The sequence below is a fragment of the Ambystoma mexicanum genome, chromosome 4p (assembly GCF_040938575.1).
Source record: "Ambystoma mexicanum isolate Mex_15411 chromosome 4p, UKY_AmexF1_1, whole genome shotgun sequence".
Lineage (NCBI taxonomy): Eukaryota > Metazoa > Chordata > Amphibia > Caudata > Ambystomatidae > Ambystoma > Ambystoma mexicanum.
Window position 1 is genome coordinate 269,797,859 of NC_090927.1, and position 16,676 is coordinate 269,814,534.

At 42.8% G+C, this 16,676-nt stretch overlaps 1 long non-coding RNA gene across 1 annotated transcript in view; it reads right to left on the bottom strand.

Annotated features, from left to right (window-relative positions):
- The window catches only part of LOC138453187 (uncharacterized), a 131,112-nt gene extending 116,836 nt beyond the window's left edge, over positions 1-14,276 (bottom strand). Inside the window, exons 1-2 of the long non-coding RNA XR_011260373.1 lie at positions 14,241-14,276; positions 13,923-14,126 (exon numbers count right to left, since the gene is read on the bottom strand). This is a non-coding gene — a long non-coding RNA (uncharacterized lncRNA). The remainder of the gene's footprint in view (positions 1-13,922; positions 14,127-14,240) is intronic.
- Positions 14,277-16,676: the final 2,400 nt, after the last annotated feature.

Sequence of the window (16,676 nt, forward strand, 5' to 3'; positions counted from 1 at the left end):
GCCTCGTCGCGCCTTGAAACACTTGTGTATAGGCACGTTATAAATGTCATATCATATCATATCATACCTTTTTTTAACAAGGGTACAGCATTTTACGCAGACCAGTAAGCCGTAATCTTCCTAGTAAAGAATATCAGTTTAAACAATTTAAACAATAGCGGGCCTAGACTTCTGGTGACAATTTATACAAATCGCCTGGTACTCCATGTGGACCAGGGACTTTGCAGGAGCGTAGTCCTTGAATTGCCAACTGTACTTCTAAAACACAAATACCATTTGCTAATTAGCTTAATGGATTGAGAGGGATTCAATCCTGTTCTATTGTCCTCGTATCAGGACAGCCATATGTTTTTACATAGCGTATATACCATGCAGCTACAGAGATATTTCCATCCAAGGGCCCAATACCCATACAGCTATCATGGCTATAAGCAGGGGCAACCTGTTTCCAAAACTGCCTAGTATCTTGCGACCTACATGCTTCGCACAAACGTTCCCATGACTGGTGGGCATTTGTTTTCTTTTTGCCACATGGGTAGCATATCTAAAAGTTCAGCAGTCTTCTCTCTTTTCCAGTACTACAGCCATTGAATTCTTCACAGTCTTAAAGAGTAATTGGTTTGCCCATCTACAATTCTCATCAAACCACTAGAGGCTCTCTTGGCCAATGTGTGTGGTTAAATTGTAGATAAATCCTGTATATAATTGCACTCAATATATTGAATGAATCGATTATGCTTCCTTCTTTGGGATTGGTCAACAAGCATTGTTCAACTCGAGTCAGACCTTCATTAAAAATGCGTGCCTCGACAATATTACAATTCATGTTTCCTGATTTGTTTTCTTCAGCAATTTGAAACCTCGCACATATCTGCATTTAAATGCCCACAATTACTAAAAACTCATCAGGATCTGTCCAATACCAGTCTCCCTGTGAGAGCACCTGTAATATCTGATGCAAATCTGAAAAGGTGGTGGAAGAGGTTTCAGAACCACTACAACTATTAAAAGCATTAAACAGCACTCCTTTGGTCTTGATCATACTCATAAATCTTAATACTTATTGCGTCCAGAATGAAATCAGCCCCAAAGCAGGTAGAAACCCTAGTTATCAACCTTCGCCTTGCTCTGTCCTTGCCCCCCACCAAAGGTAAGGCTGGCGTAAATGCACAAGAACAGCCTGAGATAGAAAGTGTTTCAACAGCACATGTATCCGCAGAAGTACATCAACATTTAAAATATATGAACACCAGTCTGAAACTTCCAACTTCACATTTAGTCCAGCAATGGTCCATAATCCAGGATATAATTTGCAGGCAACCACTCTCAAAAACCACATTGTCTTGGGCGGACTGAAAGATGTATTCATTTTTACCAAATTCCCAGAAGGAGTTGAGACCTCTACGGTGGCAGATGTTACCAGTCAGTCCACTTCTTCCAGGCTGCTCAAGGGCTTAAATCTATTACTAGGTTCCAACAGGTTGCAGTCCGCAGCAACAGTTATTCCCTTTGTTGCATCTCGTCCAAGATGCTGCATTTCCTGTACAGTTCGGCATCACCGATGGTCCCTCCAAAATACCACCAGGAGGTATATTACAATGTCTTGCTTGTACTTGTGTTTTATTATGTGTTACACAAATAGGATTAGATTGGAGTGAAGTCAGCACCGATCTAAGGATGAAACTCAGGGGAAGAGCTGAGATGGAATTGCTCTTAACACCCATAGCAGAAAATCTTTTTAGGATATTCCGGATTATTGATGGATGCCTACAAGTTACGACCACACAGTCCTCTAACAGGACCTTTGGCCCATTACTAACGTCATTCAATTCTCCTTGCCATAAATACGCCCGGCTTCAATGCAAATGAAGACCAGAAGTTTTATTATTAAAATTTGTTGATTTTAGAATTAAAGATACAGTTAATTCCTCCAGAGAAGGTCTTAGCTTGTGTACCTGCCCCAATGCTATTACTAGTGATGACGCTTGGGGCGGAAGATATAATGATTCCCTTGACTGGAAATGACCATACGTCCAGACATTACTGCGCACAGATTCTAGTTTACCACCACCGTCTCTCAGAAATCCAACTTCACCTTCATCATGGCGGGATTGCATATTAGTGGTAGAGTTTAGCATTGGGCCTGCTACTGCATTGCTTGTATCCTGACTGGGGGCGTCATTCACAGGCTTTCTTCCTTTTCCACTTGTTTTAAAGTCTGCCGATGGCACTCGAGACATTAAAACCCCCGGTGATATGATAACTTCAACAGAACCTTGAACTCTGCTATTATTTGTATCCATCTGCCTCTGCAACTCTGGACCTGCTTCTGAGGTTAGCATCTCAATCTTCTCTTCTAGGGCTTTTAACCTCAAGTTAGCAACATCTAATGGCTCTTAAGAGGTCAATAATTGGCTCATTATTCAAAGTTGTTTGGAACATAGACCCTAACTTTAAAACATCTTTTGTGGGCAAGGAAATCACTGCTAGGATCTCTTGCCCTCCCCTCCCCAAAGCAAGAAAGTTAGGGGCTATAGCACCGGCAATGATCATAACACCCTCCTTTGGGCAAACAGAGTTGTTCTCCAAGGTGTCTCCAGAGCACGGCTGGGCATGGATTGCTAAACCCAGAGAGGCCTGCTTTCCCGTTTCTTCTTGTGGCAATGTTGCGTGTTTTTTTCCTTTTCATAGCTCGTTTATTGAATTTTAACAGAGTAATAACAATAGCACATAGCATGTCCCCACCACAGAACCCATCACTCCTGTTATTCTCCCCCAACTGCCCTATATCCTAGAAAGCCCCTCCCACATAACAGTCTCCGTGCTTTGTTCATGCATTACCCGTATAGTCGGGGAGCCATCCAGCCCTTTGTCCCAGGACTCCTCCCACTTCCCCCATTTCTTCTGATACATCCTAGGTGCCCCTCGACTCCTATAAGTTATCTTTTCCAAACTCTGACAGTGCCACGTTTGATTCAGCTACTCCACTGCAAATGTCCTCGCCTCCTAAATGAGGCCCTTCCTTAAGGAATTTCCCAAATAAGAAACACATTGCCTCCTTTGGCTCCCTTGGGGGGTGAAAAAGCTGTGTCAAGCAAAGCCGGTACTATCTGATGTTGTGAATATGTTTTGGTCATTACAGAAAAGTTGCAACCACCTGCTTGGCCTTCACCCATCAGCAGTTCTTTGAGAACAGTCGACTGGCATACATCCTGGAGAGGGTTCTGAGATGAATGATGAGAAAGAACGTTGCTTCAAAGGGTCACCTCCTGATTCTCTCTTAATACTCAAGGTACTTGCTTGCTTATCACTCTTGTCACTCTTTCCAGCACCATCCAGTTGCCTTTCCCTCCCGCTGCTTTTTGAATAGCCTTGTTTGGACAGATGTATACGTTTTGGCTGTGGCACAGTTGTTCACGGCCAAATTGACTGTGGTAAATTTGGCTGTGAAGCCAATTTTGCCGTGACCAAAACTGCCCCAATTGAAAACCCACAAACACCCCCTCCGACCTCCTGCTTACCTTTTCGCCATCGAGGCATTATCTTACCCAGCAGCATTGGATCCATCCCTCCCACGCAAGTCGGATACGACGCCATAGGGTCCGCTTTTTTTTCTGTGTGTCCCACCTCCAGACCTCTGGGAGCGGGGGAACCCTCGCTACCCACAAAGGTAATCACTACCAAACATGAGGAGCGGGGGACACCCTTTCAGCCCCAGCTCCCCATGTTTGGTAGTGATTACCCAAATTGGTTGTTTCCCAAACGACCAAATGGTACTGGCCGAATTCGGCCAGTTGTACCATTCTATCAATTAGAAATGACCAATTTGGGTAATACAGTGTGGACATTGAAGTATCTAGCTTGTCAAGTCCACCTATTTCAAATACCACATTACTCCTTGGACAGCTATGAAACATGGTCTCAGCCGGTTCAGCAGGATGTGCCTTTAAGAACCCATTTCCATTAGTCCGAAGGTCAAGCCCCATAGGTTCTAACTATAAACCTCCCCCATTATCCTTTCCCTTAGCCTAAGCCTTGACCTTGGCTTGGAAAATTTGTTTGCTTCCAGATGCATATGTCGGTCTAAGGCGTTTCAGTTCACCCTCGCTTAGCACTGTTAGCCACGTGGCTTTTCTTTTCTGCATGTTCATGGTCACCTTTCCACCAAATATATTCAAAAACTCAGTTTTAGCCAACCAACCAGACTTCGAGTATAACAGGTTTGGTGGCTCTACGTATTCATACTGTGCACTACATGCCACATAAAGCCACTTAAGAATTATATATAATATATATAATTATGTGGCATGTTTAATCAAGTGTGTGCAAGTATATGTTAGGTTACACAATACATCCAACTTTCTATTCCTAAGCATCTTCCTTCTCAAGCCCTCCGTTTCTCCAACTCCAACGCTCAGAGGGTCAGATGCTTCTCCAGACAGAGAGTGGGGGGTACATATCTGTCCTTGGCTGGGGCCTCCCTCTGGAATAGCCTCCCTGCCTCTATCAAACTTGAGCAGGACCACCTAAGGTTCCGGGAGCAGCTCATGACCCTCGTTTTCGGTTCCGTTTTCTCTCTCCCGCTCCCTTGTTGACGCCCCTGTTGGCTGCGCAAACTGGTCACCTGGCCACCCAATGAACTATGGGACCAGGCTCCTGCACACACAGTTGCCCTTGCACTGCCTCAGGACCTCCCAACCACACTGGATCTGCAACCCTACAGTCCCTTGACTCTCTGTTCTTATGAGCCACCTCCCCGGCAGCACAAAAGCGTTCCATTGCACTCGCTCCACCCCCTTGCCTCGCTTACTAGATAGATTATATATAAACATAAATATTACTTTAATACCCAATATAATATAATATAATATAATATAATATAATATAATATAATATAATATAATATATGCACAATACTCAATTAGCATAACACAGCAGGCACAGGCTAGTACTGTGTTTAACTCTCGAACTAGGGGTCAATGATGGCATATGCTTGTAAGCGTTGGTTTCTCCACGAATAATAATTTTCCTTTGCCCCTTCTGTCTGGCTTCCAGGTTCTGAGATTACTGTGACCCACCAGGACCCTCTAGGGAATCCAGTGATGCTCCTCACCGGGAACGAGCACGAAACGGAGACCGGAGCTACAGAGCTGGAAAGCCACACCAACCAGGACCATGGGCCTCAGAGTAAGAGACCCTTGGGCTCAGTGAGCATCAAGCCACACTCCAACGGGAGCCGCTTCCGACACCTAGATTTTCTCATAGACTCACAGCTGAGCCTGTACTACCGCATCCAATTATTACCAAAAGGCAACACGTTTCTCTGTTCAGGTAAATAAGGGCAGCTATTGCAGAGAACCAATAATGGGTGGTTTTCCTGCTCCTTTCATTGCCTACAATTGGCACATGTGGGGCGTGCTCACCAGTCTCCCTAGAAAAGACCTAATGCCAGCTTTGATGAATCCGCAATTACTTTAATTTGGAATATTCACTGTGACAGGCAATTCCAATGACAACGATGTCCGATATGTGCTGATGTCACCAGCAAGTACTGCACGTGGACCGACAGCCATCTTTGTCCAGGTGAATATATTAGCAGGAACTTCTAGAAGTTTCTGGCATTAAGCTTCATGGACACAACAGCCGTGAAGAACTCTTTCTCAGGTGGGGCGACCTTGAATGCTCCTCCATTGGGCCTTGGTATGTCGGGATATTGTTACGTGAGCAGGCACTGTTCTCTGAGCGTTCTCTCAATCTGCTGCCACCGATGTTGCTGCCACCTGGATCACTGTAACTTATTGTAACCTGATAGGCAGCTTTCCAAGAGCATAGTGTGCGTTATTTAGTCCAAAGGAAGAGGAAAGGAAGAGGAGTGCAGCACTTTCTCAATCCTTTGTATCATCTCCCGCTTCCTTAAACTCGTCACAATTACATCAACGACGCACCTCACTTTTCCAGGTTGTACTATTACCATTGCATTCTAAGATGGTTCTGGGAAGGAAAAATAACCTAGGCACGCAAATAAACAAACATCTAAATATACATGTTTGATTAAACGCAGGAGGGATGTATGTCAGGTGCCCGCAATCAGTTGGGATATTCTGGCACGTGTCTTTTCCCCCCGGGAGCCGCCTGTAATTTGGAAACCAAATACGCATTTCTCAGTAATCACATCCCCTGGTTTTCACACTGCCCCGCCTGATATTTAGAGCTCGTGTCGCTTTCCAGAGGAACATATTACTCAACAGTAGCCGCGCGCATGTGGAACTCTCGCGATTCCCGGTGGTCACGGGAGGATGCCAGGCTGCCGCAGTGTAATGCTCTCCTGCTGCAGGCAGAAAGTCATGCTGGCCGGAGAACAGAGCTCTAGACAAAATGCATGCTTGGATTTCTTCCCGTTCAACATGTGTGTTGCCATTTCATTATATACAGCGCCGGGCAATGAAATCATGCAGTGTTATTGGTATCATTGTCATTAGTAATGCATTTATTAAGCGTGGACCTAGATTCAGGAAGCAACAGGGTGCTTTACAAGTCATTTGCTATTTATTTATTCATTTATTCATTTGGGCATTTAAGAGCACCTAACCCAGAGGCATCTAGACGCTACTTACATGAGATTCACGGTTAGAGTGGTTACAAGTTATCAAAGGTTTCAGTCGTTACACGTTACATTAGTTTATAGCATATGACCTGTTAGGTAACAGTCTTTGTAGGTTACCAGAAATGAATTCAAAAGGCATATGAGACTACATAGGGAGATAGCATAAGCGTTGAGATATGGTAGGAAGGGTTCCATCAGATGAGGTATTCGCATAGCTCTTGTGCTTCTTCCTGTCAGCCACGTGGGCTCATTCCCTCATAGGGGAGAAGTAAGCAGTGAGGGAGGCAGATCTCAAGGGATCAGTAAAAGGGAGCCAGGGACCAACAAGGGGGGTGGGGCAGGCATTTTGTCAGCAAGGAAGGAAACAGGGGGATCAGATCGCCAAACCCCAGGTTAGGTGGGGATTAGGAAGGTGTAGACCAAGGGGGTAAGGAGGAGCCGTTGCTTGTAAAGGAGGGTCCTGAGCTCCTTAGGTAATAGGCCAGATATAAAAACAAATATATTTGTAACCTGAAATGTTATGATGACACAGCATTTGCTGTATTGGTTGATAACGGGTTTGATCCCATAAATTTCACCAATGCCTGGCGCTTTTGTACACGCTCGGTTAAATTTGGGGTTAACATTTGCACTGTCAATAAAGTGAAATATGTTGTTCTTTCTCTGGTATCTCAGGGCAAAGGTAATTCGCCCACTGTGGGTGTGGTGCAGATGCTGATGCATAAATGCCACCTACCAGGAAAGCTACAGCGCTGACATGTGATAACTTTGCGCTGACGAAGACGAATAGGGCATACATGATGCAAATCATAACAAAACGGATTCATATCATGTTAGCTTTGGATGATGAAGAAAGAGTGCATGTGTGTTTTGGTGTCACCGTGGTGACCCTTCTGAGAAGAATGTGGTTATTGATTAACAATCATTATATAGACAGTCAAACTGAAGAAGCTAGAAACAAGAAATTTAATATTTTACATCAACATTGCTGCGCACTGTGTCCTGTTAGTTGCAAATGATGGGTTGTGTTGTTTGTATGAAAGCTGCACTGTACGATATGTGCTAGAAAACGTCCACCGGTGACAGGTTGTTTGGGGCAAGGAACTCTCCAACCAACATTTGCACTGAAAGACCAGTACATATATGGTATTTGAATTCGCTAACTAATACAGTCAGAAGTTACCCCAAAAAACTTTGCACATGCAATATACATTTTATTCATGGCATCTCAAATACCAACAAATATTATGGAAAAACACCTAAGACAGTATGTGCACCAATGAAGTAAACCATTTTAAAAAAGTGAACCCTAAAATAGACCCAATTATTTGAAACTAGCACTAATTCAATGTCACCATCTTCTACTTCAATCTCCACCATCTCCTAGCCTCAACAGATGTGTAAAATAAAAAATGCCAAATAGCTCAAAAATAATCAATCCTAGCGGACACTACAACCAAGGAGCCAACATAACACAAAGGGGGTCTTTACGAGTTGGGCGGTATTCTGGCAGTAAATCTGCCGGTATACCGCCCAACGGAATTATCGTTACCACCACTTGGACTGGTGTAATTACCGCCGGATTGCAAGTGACGGTGGTGGAGTAAATCCCAATTATTTCAGAGTCCATTGGGCTCTACAGGTTTTTTTTGGCAGAAATACCACTACAGTAATTCCGTCATGCTAATTCTGCTGAAAATGGGTGGCAAATCGGCGGATTTACCTCCAGCTCATGGCTGGAGGTGAATCCTACAAATTTCCACCCAATTCATAGTTGGGCAGTGCAGTGATATGGCGGTATATGTTAATACCACCGCAGTTAACCCGCACTGCCCAAGTTGTAATAACCTTTTTGACCAACTGACTGATACCGACCAGCGTAATAACATTTTGCACCAGCTGGCCAGTACAAATGTAAGAGCCAAATTGCAAGGAACCTGAGCAATTAATGAAATCTGGCTCCGGGTTTGGCCCACTCATTAGAAGTTCCATGAATTTGTGTGGCTGCAATTGACATTCTGTGAGAAGGAGTGACGTGGTGGTCAGGGCCCAAAGGATATGTGAAGTAGTGTGAAGTAGTGTGAGAATGGTAGAGTATTAAGCTCTGTAAATATGTACAGTTCATCACATACAATAGCACATACATGGAACTATAAAGGGAGTAGCCAACATTTTAAGGCACATAACTCCAGAATGATTGTTTACTTTGGTTTTATGATTTCAACAAGTGCATAATCTTCATAGATCACGAATTTGAAAATATAATTTAACGTCCGGTCAAAAGGAATGAAATCCTCCAGCTGCCTAATGTAGGTTGGAAAGGGCGTAGAGTAGGAAGTAAAAGGGCAACACCTCACATGTGCTGCTAGGTGTGACAAAATGCCCCCCACCCCCAACACTCTTCATCTGAGTCTACAATATGGCCTGATATCAATATCAATTGATAACAATATCAATTTTTAATTGATAATTTTACTGTTTTTCACGTTTCCTTTAAAAAAATTATTGTGTGTAATATGCTTAAAGTTTATATAAAATTAAACTAATACATTTCAATAAAATAAAATAAAAAAAACAATATGATCGACTGTAAAGAAAACAACTCCAAGATTCAAACACTGCAGTGTGCGCCTACATTTGAATTCCTAATTGCCCTTGTCAAGAGCTTTCTCTATGACCAAGTATCCTAGAAACACACAGCACTTGTCATTGACGTTCGTGATCCTGGTCATAAGCATAAAAAAATGAAATGCACCATTCCACTCTCTCCATCATGTGTGTGCAGCACCAGAGACAAAATGCATGCCCCATACGTAAGCTTTATCCATACCCACCAATAGTGCTGGGCGAAAATTCCACCCACAAAGCAAAACTGGCAGAATTCGCACTGGTTTCTGCTTCCGTGTGTTCCACCAAATCACCAATATTGTTCCTCCGCCAAGTAAAATAATTTGTACATCAAAGCACAGGTTCTCCTTAGTTTGCGCGCCATTGGCCGAGTTCGCCCATGCGAACCTTCGCACCAGTACAAAGGTATGTTTTGTGTTGTCAGATTTCACTTACGCGAACCATTCTGCAGGGTGCAAAATAGAACCATACGAAATACATGCAGTACAGGAAATTCAGTATGTGCCCAGGCTTTGGCAGTTCAGTTTTTGGTGGGTTTCGGTTGTAAGGAGATAAGGGAAGAGGCACGCAACAGCAAATCTTTCACATTTCATGACCCACCGGAAGAGTGTGAGGATTTCGGGCTAATCCACGGGTGTGGCGATATGGCAGAGATGGGCGTAGTGGATCAAAATCTGAGAAATTGTATTTCCACAGCAGGCGCAGCGGAATCTGGCAATTTTGCCCAACACTACACACCAAGTGCATTAGCTACTACCCTGCAATGAATCTGCAAAACCTGATAGTATGGAGAGGCCTGGTATGTTATCGTTATGGAATCCTTACCCATTATTAGAGAATCATTACCCATTTAGGGATTAGTTATCCACCATTGCATCCTGTTTAGTTATCCATCATACATTCTGATTAGTACTGATTAGTAGTGACATGAAGTACATCATTAGACTATCCACATATATGTAGCCATTTGTATGTGTTATAGAATGAGGCCTGTTATATTTGAAGTGCCATGTAGAGACACGTTATATTTGTAGCGATATGTTGTTATGTATTATGTGTGCATTGTAGAGAGACACGCATTGAATGTGCACTTAGAATATGCATTGAGCTTTGAGTATAGTGCTTGGTATGAATGAATGTGTTAGGCACTACATTCGAGAATAGAGAAAGCATGAAGCCATTCCACTGAATGAGACACACAGAAGAGCCACAGAGTGTGGAGAGATTGTTATGAGTTACAGTGTACAGGAATGTGTAAACACTTTGGCTGATAAGAGGTCACCTTTGCCTTAGTAGAGACACAGAGAAGGAGGCTTTATCAGCCTGGCGCCTCGTGCTTCGCAGACAGAGAGAAGGTAGGGGTAGGCAGCGCCATGAGGGAGAGGAGCTTCGAACAGAGAGCTTTGCAGGCAGAAGGATAGAGGGGTTTGAATGGAGAAATATGAGGAGATGGTGCAGGCAGACAGAAGAAGGCCATGGTATAGATATGTAGAAAATGTCACATTGACCAGAACACGCAGTGATTGGAAAAGTACAAGACATGCATCACAGACATTTAGGCACTGCTCACATTTAGAATTGCTGACAGACAGAAAGAGAGGCATTTTAGCTAAAAGAGAACGATTGTAACCATGGATATGTATACTTCATTGAACAGTATAATGAGAGCTGAGGCTTTGGGAGTTTCTAGTTGTTGGAGATGGAGTTTTGGATGGAGCTGCTCTCTGAGAGATTGAGAGATCGAGAGACATTTGGATGACTCTGAGATCGAGGGAGCATTGGGGAAGCATTCTGAGCAGAGCTGATGAGATCTGGCAGGGATCTGGCAGAGAGAGGCCTGGCCCTGACTGACTGGCTGGTTGCAGAGTTAGCGGGTGAGGAGAGACAGAGCAAAACAAGAGAAAAAGGGGAGTATTGCTGAATAAGACACATGCATGGGGAATTAGAACAGACACTCACACAGAGCTATAGATAGGGTAATCAGACCGGGTTTGTCTTAGAGAGAAAGTGTGAAGTATGGTGTGGAATGGAGAGGAATGGTGTGGCTATTAGATTGCTTGCATTAGAAGCCTCTAAGGCTTATAGTTATTGCATTGCTGGTAGATATGCACCAAAAGCACAAAAGGTGCAAATTCAAGATTTGCATTATGGTAGTATTTGCATCATGCATTGCTATGTATGAATAAAAGTGTTTCTATTGTTGAATCGATTCATGTGTTTTCTTTGTGTTTTATGTTAATGGGTCCATTGGAATAAGATAGAAGTAATCTAGGAGTAACACAGTGCACAAAGGCCATGAGGTACAAGAGCAGGGAGGGCATAGTGATCGACACCCCCGAGGAGATTGTCTAAGACTGAAAACAGGCTGCCCACACGGGGGTAGGCCAAAGGCAGTTTTGTCTGACTTTCTCACAAAATGGCACCCGTAACGCGGGACTTCACTGATGTGGATTGATAACATGGAACAGAGGGTTTAGTCTGCAGAGTTTTACAGCTGACTTTGATCCACTTATCGATATGATATGATATGGCATTTGTAACGCGCCTATACACAAGTGTTGAGCTGAAGTAGAAGTTTGAACATCGTGTGCAGCTGTGTTCTCTGCTAGTTTGTGGGAATAGATATTTTATGTTGGTGTTTTGTCTGTCTTGGAGATGTTATAAATTAGAGCATGCTTCGTCCACAATTTTGTTCACTGTAGGAAGGGGAATGCAATTGTCTGACTGACTTTGAATCCAGAATATGAATTGGAACTGATCCAGAGCAGTTTTTCATGACTGGCAATTTTTGGGAATGAATGTACATCCATTTGGCTGAGCTACAGAAACAGTTTTTTCTTGAAGACGCTTGTGTTATTTTGTTTGTTTGGAACTCTGCGGAGACTGACACTTTTGGGGAAATCTGACCTTAGTTTTGGATTCCTATTGGTTGGAATTTGTGCACATTTTTGGCAAGTCGATTACTGTATCTGCATGTTTAGAGAAGTCTTGAAAACTTGTTTTTTGAAACACACTTAAGTATGGTGAGGTTTAGTTGAAGAAGAGACATCCTGAGGGTTGAAATAATTGCTACTGCAAATAGAGCTCATTTTTTTTGTGACTTGCAAGCAATAAGAAATCGGCTTAGAAATATGCTTGATGCCTGGGAATTTTCGCCGGCACCAACCATAATGATTGAAGAATTGAAAGTGAAGAGTGAAGTAGCAGGAACAGAAATGACATCCTATATTAGTGACTTGCGAGCAATAATATATCGTCTCAGACATGTAATTGAAAACTGGGAAGATGTCCCAGCAGCTTTGAATTACCCATTGAAATCTTTGTCAACAGCAGTGATGGGTGGGAACAGAGTTCCTAGAGAAAGCCTGGCAGGGCTGAAGCACGAAGAAGTGCATGGAGAAGATGTGAATATTGCTCGTGGGGAGAAAGAGTTACCTCAGAATAATGACAGAGATAGTGTGACCCAGACAGCAGTTTCTTCCACTGATAGTGCAGCAATGATTGCAGCAAAAGCAGAGCAACAGATTGAATGAGATGTTTGCCAGGAAATAGAAGAAATGGAGAGTGCATTTTTGACAGACATGTGCAGAATGCATATAGGGTTTGCCTATGAAGATTTGCTTTATGAAGCGGTATCATTGAAGACACCTTTACATGGAAGCAGTTATGTGCATGGAAACAGTTATGTGAAAATCTTTGATTTGAATAGAAATGGCATTTGTAATGACATTTTTGGCAGGATTGATAACTACAGTTCTTTGCCTATGTTAGGGAGTGAAAATATTATTTTGTCTATTGACATAGAAACTTGGATAGCATTGAAGTAGAATGTGAATAGAATGAATCGTGCAAAAGTTGGATGTTCTGAGATACAGCATTGTTTGAATATTTTAAGTTGTTTGAATGAGTGCATGGAGAGAAGGGTTATTTACGTTATCCAGAAACATCGCGCGGGATTAGCAGACTGTTTATTTGAAGAAGTAGTAAACCGTGAAGGGAAGGAATGTTTATTGAATCTTAATTGTATTGCACATGCGGGAAGCAGTGTACATTTGAGTGAAATCGATTTGTTTTGTCAACATTTAGGATTCAGTGTGAATAGATTATGTTGAAAGGGGAGTCTGTGACTAGAACACGTGGAAATGACACAGAAAGCAATGCTTTTGCAGAACATGGAGTGCAACTGAATGAGAGGAATGCAGTTGTGCAATTTTTGGGCTATGTGAAGTGGGCTGTCCTGTTTTGTTTTGAGAAGGATAGAAATGGAGGCAGGAATAACGCATCATGAGGCATGGTTAGACTGATATACTAGAACTGATATTGCAGACACTGAGAGAACTAGCATTGATGTCTTTTGAGAGACATGGGGAGTTTAGAACTAGCTATGTGCAATGAGACCATAGATTGAGAATGCTGTTTTGTTTTTGGCTTTGAATACATCTGAAACTGATAGAAAACTGATACTTGCACTTTGGTTTTCTTTGCATGAAATCTGGAGAGACACCTTGACCAGACCGAGATTTGCAGACAGTGAGCCCTTGCAGATTGCATTGATGACTGGCCAGATTGCATCGCATGAATTGACCAGACCATGATTGTCAGCAGATTGACCAGACCAGATTGACCAGACCTTGATGGAACCATTTGACTTTGCATCATGTTTTTAGCAGAAATGATGAGACATTGGTACCTGACATCTGTGTTTTGCAGCAGTACTTCTGGGGAATGCCGACTGACTGATTTGAGGCCTTAGGGTGTAGCTTTGTTAATGGCTGTGCTCTGAGAAGGTACCCAGAAGACCTGTTTGCTGTCTGATTTCCTGGCATGACAACTAAAGCCATGGAAAGTGAAGATCGTGACTGACTGTAGATATGAATCGACACCTTGCAACATTCTGTGCCAAGAGAGAGAAAGAGAGTGAAAGATGTTCAGCAAAAAAGGAGAGAAATAATTTTGTGGGCTGTTTTGTAATCTGCAGCGAGAAGAGAATCCATTTGTAATGCCTTACCTTGTGAGCCAGAACCAGACACAAGTTTGGACCTGAGGGGAAAGAGAGAAATGAGAATGAGCAGGAAGACACGCTTTGAAAGCATTTTAATTCCTGGTGCTAACCATGTTTGAAAAACAGTGAAGCTTTGTCTCTTCTGAGACCATCTGACACCATTGTGCTTTGAAATCTGCACTTGCATCCAACGTTGGCTGGTCCCACATCAGAAGAGCAGGGACTAGCATGGCATGAACTGGAATACTGGCACGGCAACAACTGGCATGGCAACAGCATGACCTGGCAAGGAAGGAGTGAATTTGAATCTGGAGTTTTGGCCTATGTAAAGAGCCTATGTGAAATTGCATGGAATTGCCACTGGAGGGTTGCCATCTGCATTGTTTTGCAAAAATCTGAATGAGTGCCACGTGAATGATATATCGGTATCAAAAGAGGATAGACTGGGGAAAGCTCTGGAATAGGGAAAGTTGAGACATCATCAACGAAGGAAACTTGCAGAAGTGAGCAGGGATTACTCTGAAGAAAGATCTGTCACCTATTGTGAGAAGAGCTTGCAGTAGTGAGGCTCTGGAATTTGTCACTGAAATTCTCAGTTTGCAGGACACACACTTGAGTTCCGTTTGCAGCTGGAACTACTTTTTGCTTTGGGCTATGCTTTGATGGCCATACACATGTTTTGCTGAACATATGCGCGTTGAACACATTTGTGACCCATTTGTGAACACTCGCTTTGTTGACATGCTTTGTTAACATTCCGTGGCTAAGATATTTGCATTAGAACCGGATTTGTACTGACTTGGAATTCTGCACAGATGTGAGGACACACATACCACACATACATTCTGATTGGCAACAACTGATTTGATCACAGACTGGCATGAGTGAACCTGAAAATAACCTGGAGTGGAAATGTAACTGAATTGGCCTGCATGACCAATACACTGATACACCTTGACACCGGTGAAAGTGATATTGCCATTTTGTGCTTGGCACCCTGAAACTGAATCCACAGTACATATGCATTGATTCTATGCATTGCATTTTCGTTTTGAACAATCTGCTTGTAGACACACTTTCACTTGTTTGGCTTTACACTTTTGCTATGAAAAAGTTGAATATGCTATTCTGAATTTTGACATATTTGCAGCTATGCATTTGAAATTTTTGCTTGCATTTTAGGTTTTTTTGCATTATGAAATACAAACTTTTTTCCCTTTGTACTTTTGCTTGGTTTTAGCATGCCACATTGAGACATGTTTTGACAAATCGTTACTAATGATTATATAATGATAAGAAGCGAGATTGTAAAACATGATAGTATAGAGAGGCCTGGTTTGTTATCATTATGAAATCATTACCCATTATTAGAGACTCATTACCCATGTAGGGATTAGTTACCCATCATTGCATCCTGTTTAGATATTTACAATATAGGGGGGTAATGTGGCCCTCATTTTTGATGAGGGGGGCCTAAGCTATGAGGGGATTAACAATTTGAGAAAAAAGGGAATTTAGGCTACCCCACCTGTTTGTCACTGGCCGATAATGGATCCAGCACACTTTTACCAGATCGCTGCAAGTTGTCTGTACATAAGAGAACACCCAATATTTATGTAGTACAGTTACAATTTTTATTGATGTGATTTAAAAATAGCATAACACAGCTATTAACAAAACCTTTTGCTTGCCCGTAGTGACCGGGGTTGTTCAATATTTAAGGCATCTCTAAACAGCCTAATACATTCATTCTTTACATTCACTTCTTTGTAGTGTGGGTTAGTAAATGTAGTGACTTAGAATGTGGTCCGGTTGACCTCACATCTGTCTAGTCGACACAAAAATGGTGTTTCTGGCACTCAGTTGCTATTTGGTGTTCTGGTGCCGTCTTCAGGACGACTGTAGTGGACTTGGGACTGTCACTGGTGTACCACCGAGTTGGGACATCTACAGGTAAGCAGGTAAAAGTAAGAAAAAGGGTGTATCTCTAAAGGGGAAATGAGTTCCTGTATGGTGTGCTGGACTTTGTCCTGCCTGAGCCGTAGCTTTTCTGTATAACAGGTTGGCAGAGAATCTAATTAGGGTTCTTTGCTTCATGCGCCTTCCGTGCACTGTTTTGGTTAGATCCGGAGTTTCTAGGATGTGGTCTTCAGCTCAATGGCTGTGAAAGAAGATAATGATTATCTGGTGAGAAAAGAAAGAGACTGCACTTATATATAACGTGCATCTAGCGCCAGTAATGGCTATGATGGTGTTCTACTATTCAGGCGTGCTGTTTCTAAAGGGAGTGTTCCATAAATGGGCTGTGTGCATCATGCGAGTTAAAGTTTACATGTTGTGGGGGGAGAAAAGCCCTGTTAACTTAGTGTGTCACAGTGATCACCGTGAGGGACATCTAAGGACTGGGATAGGTGCTCCCTGTGAAGCAGGACTCGCGTTTCC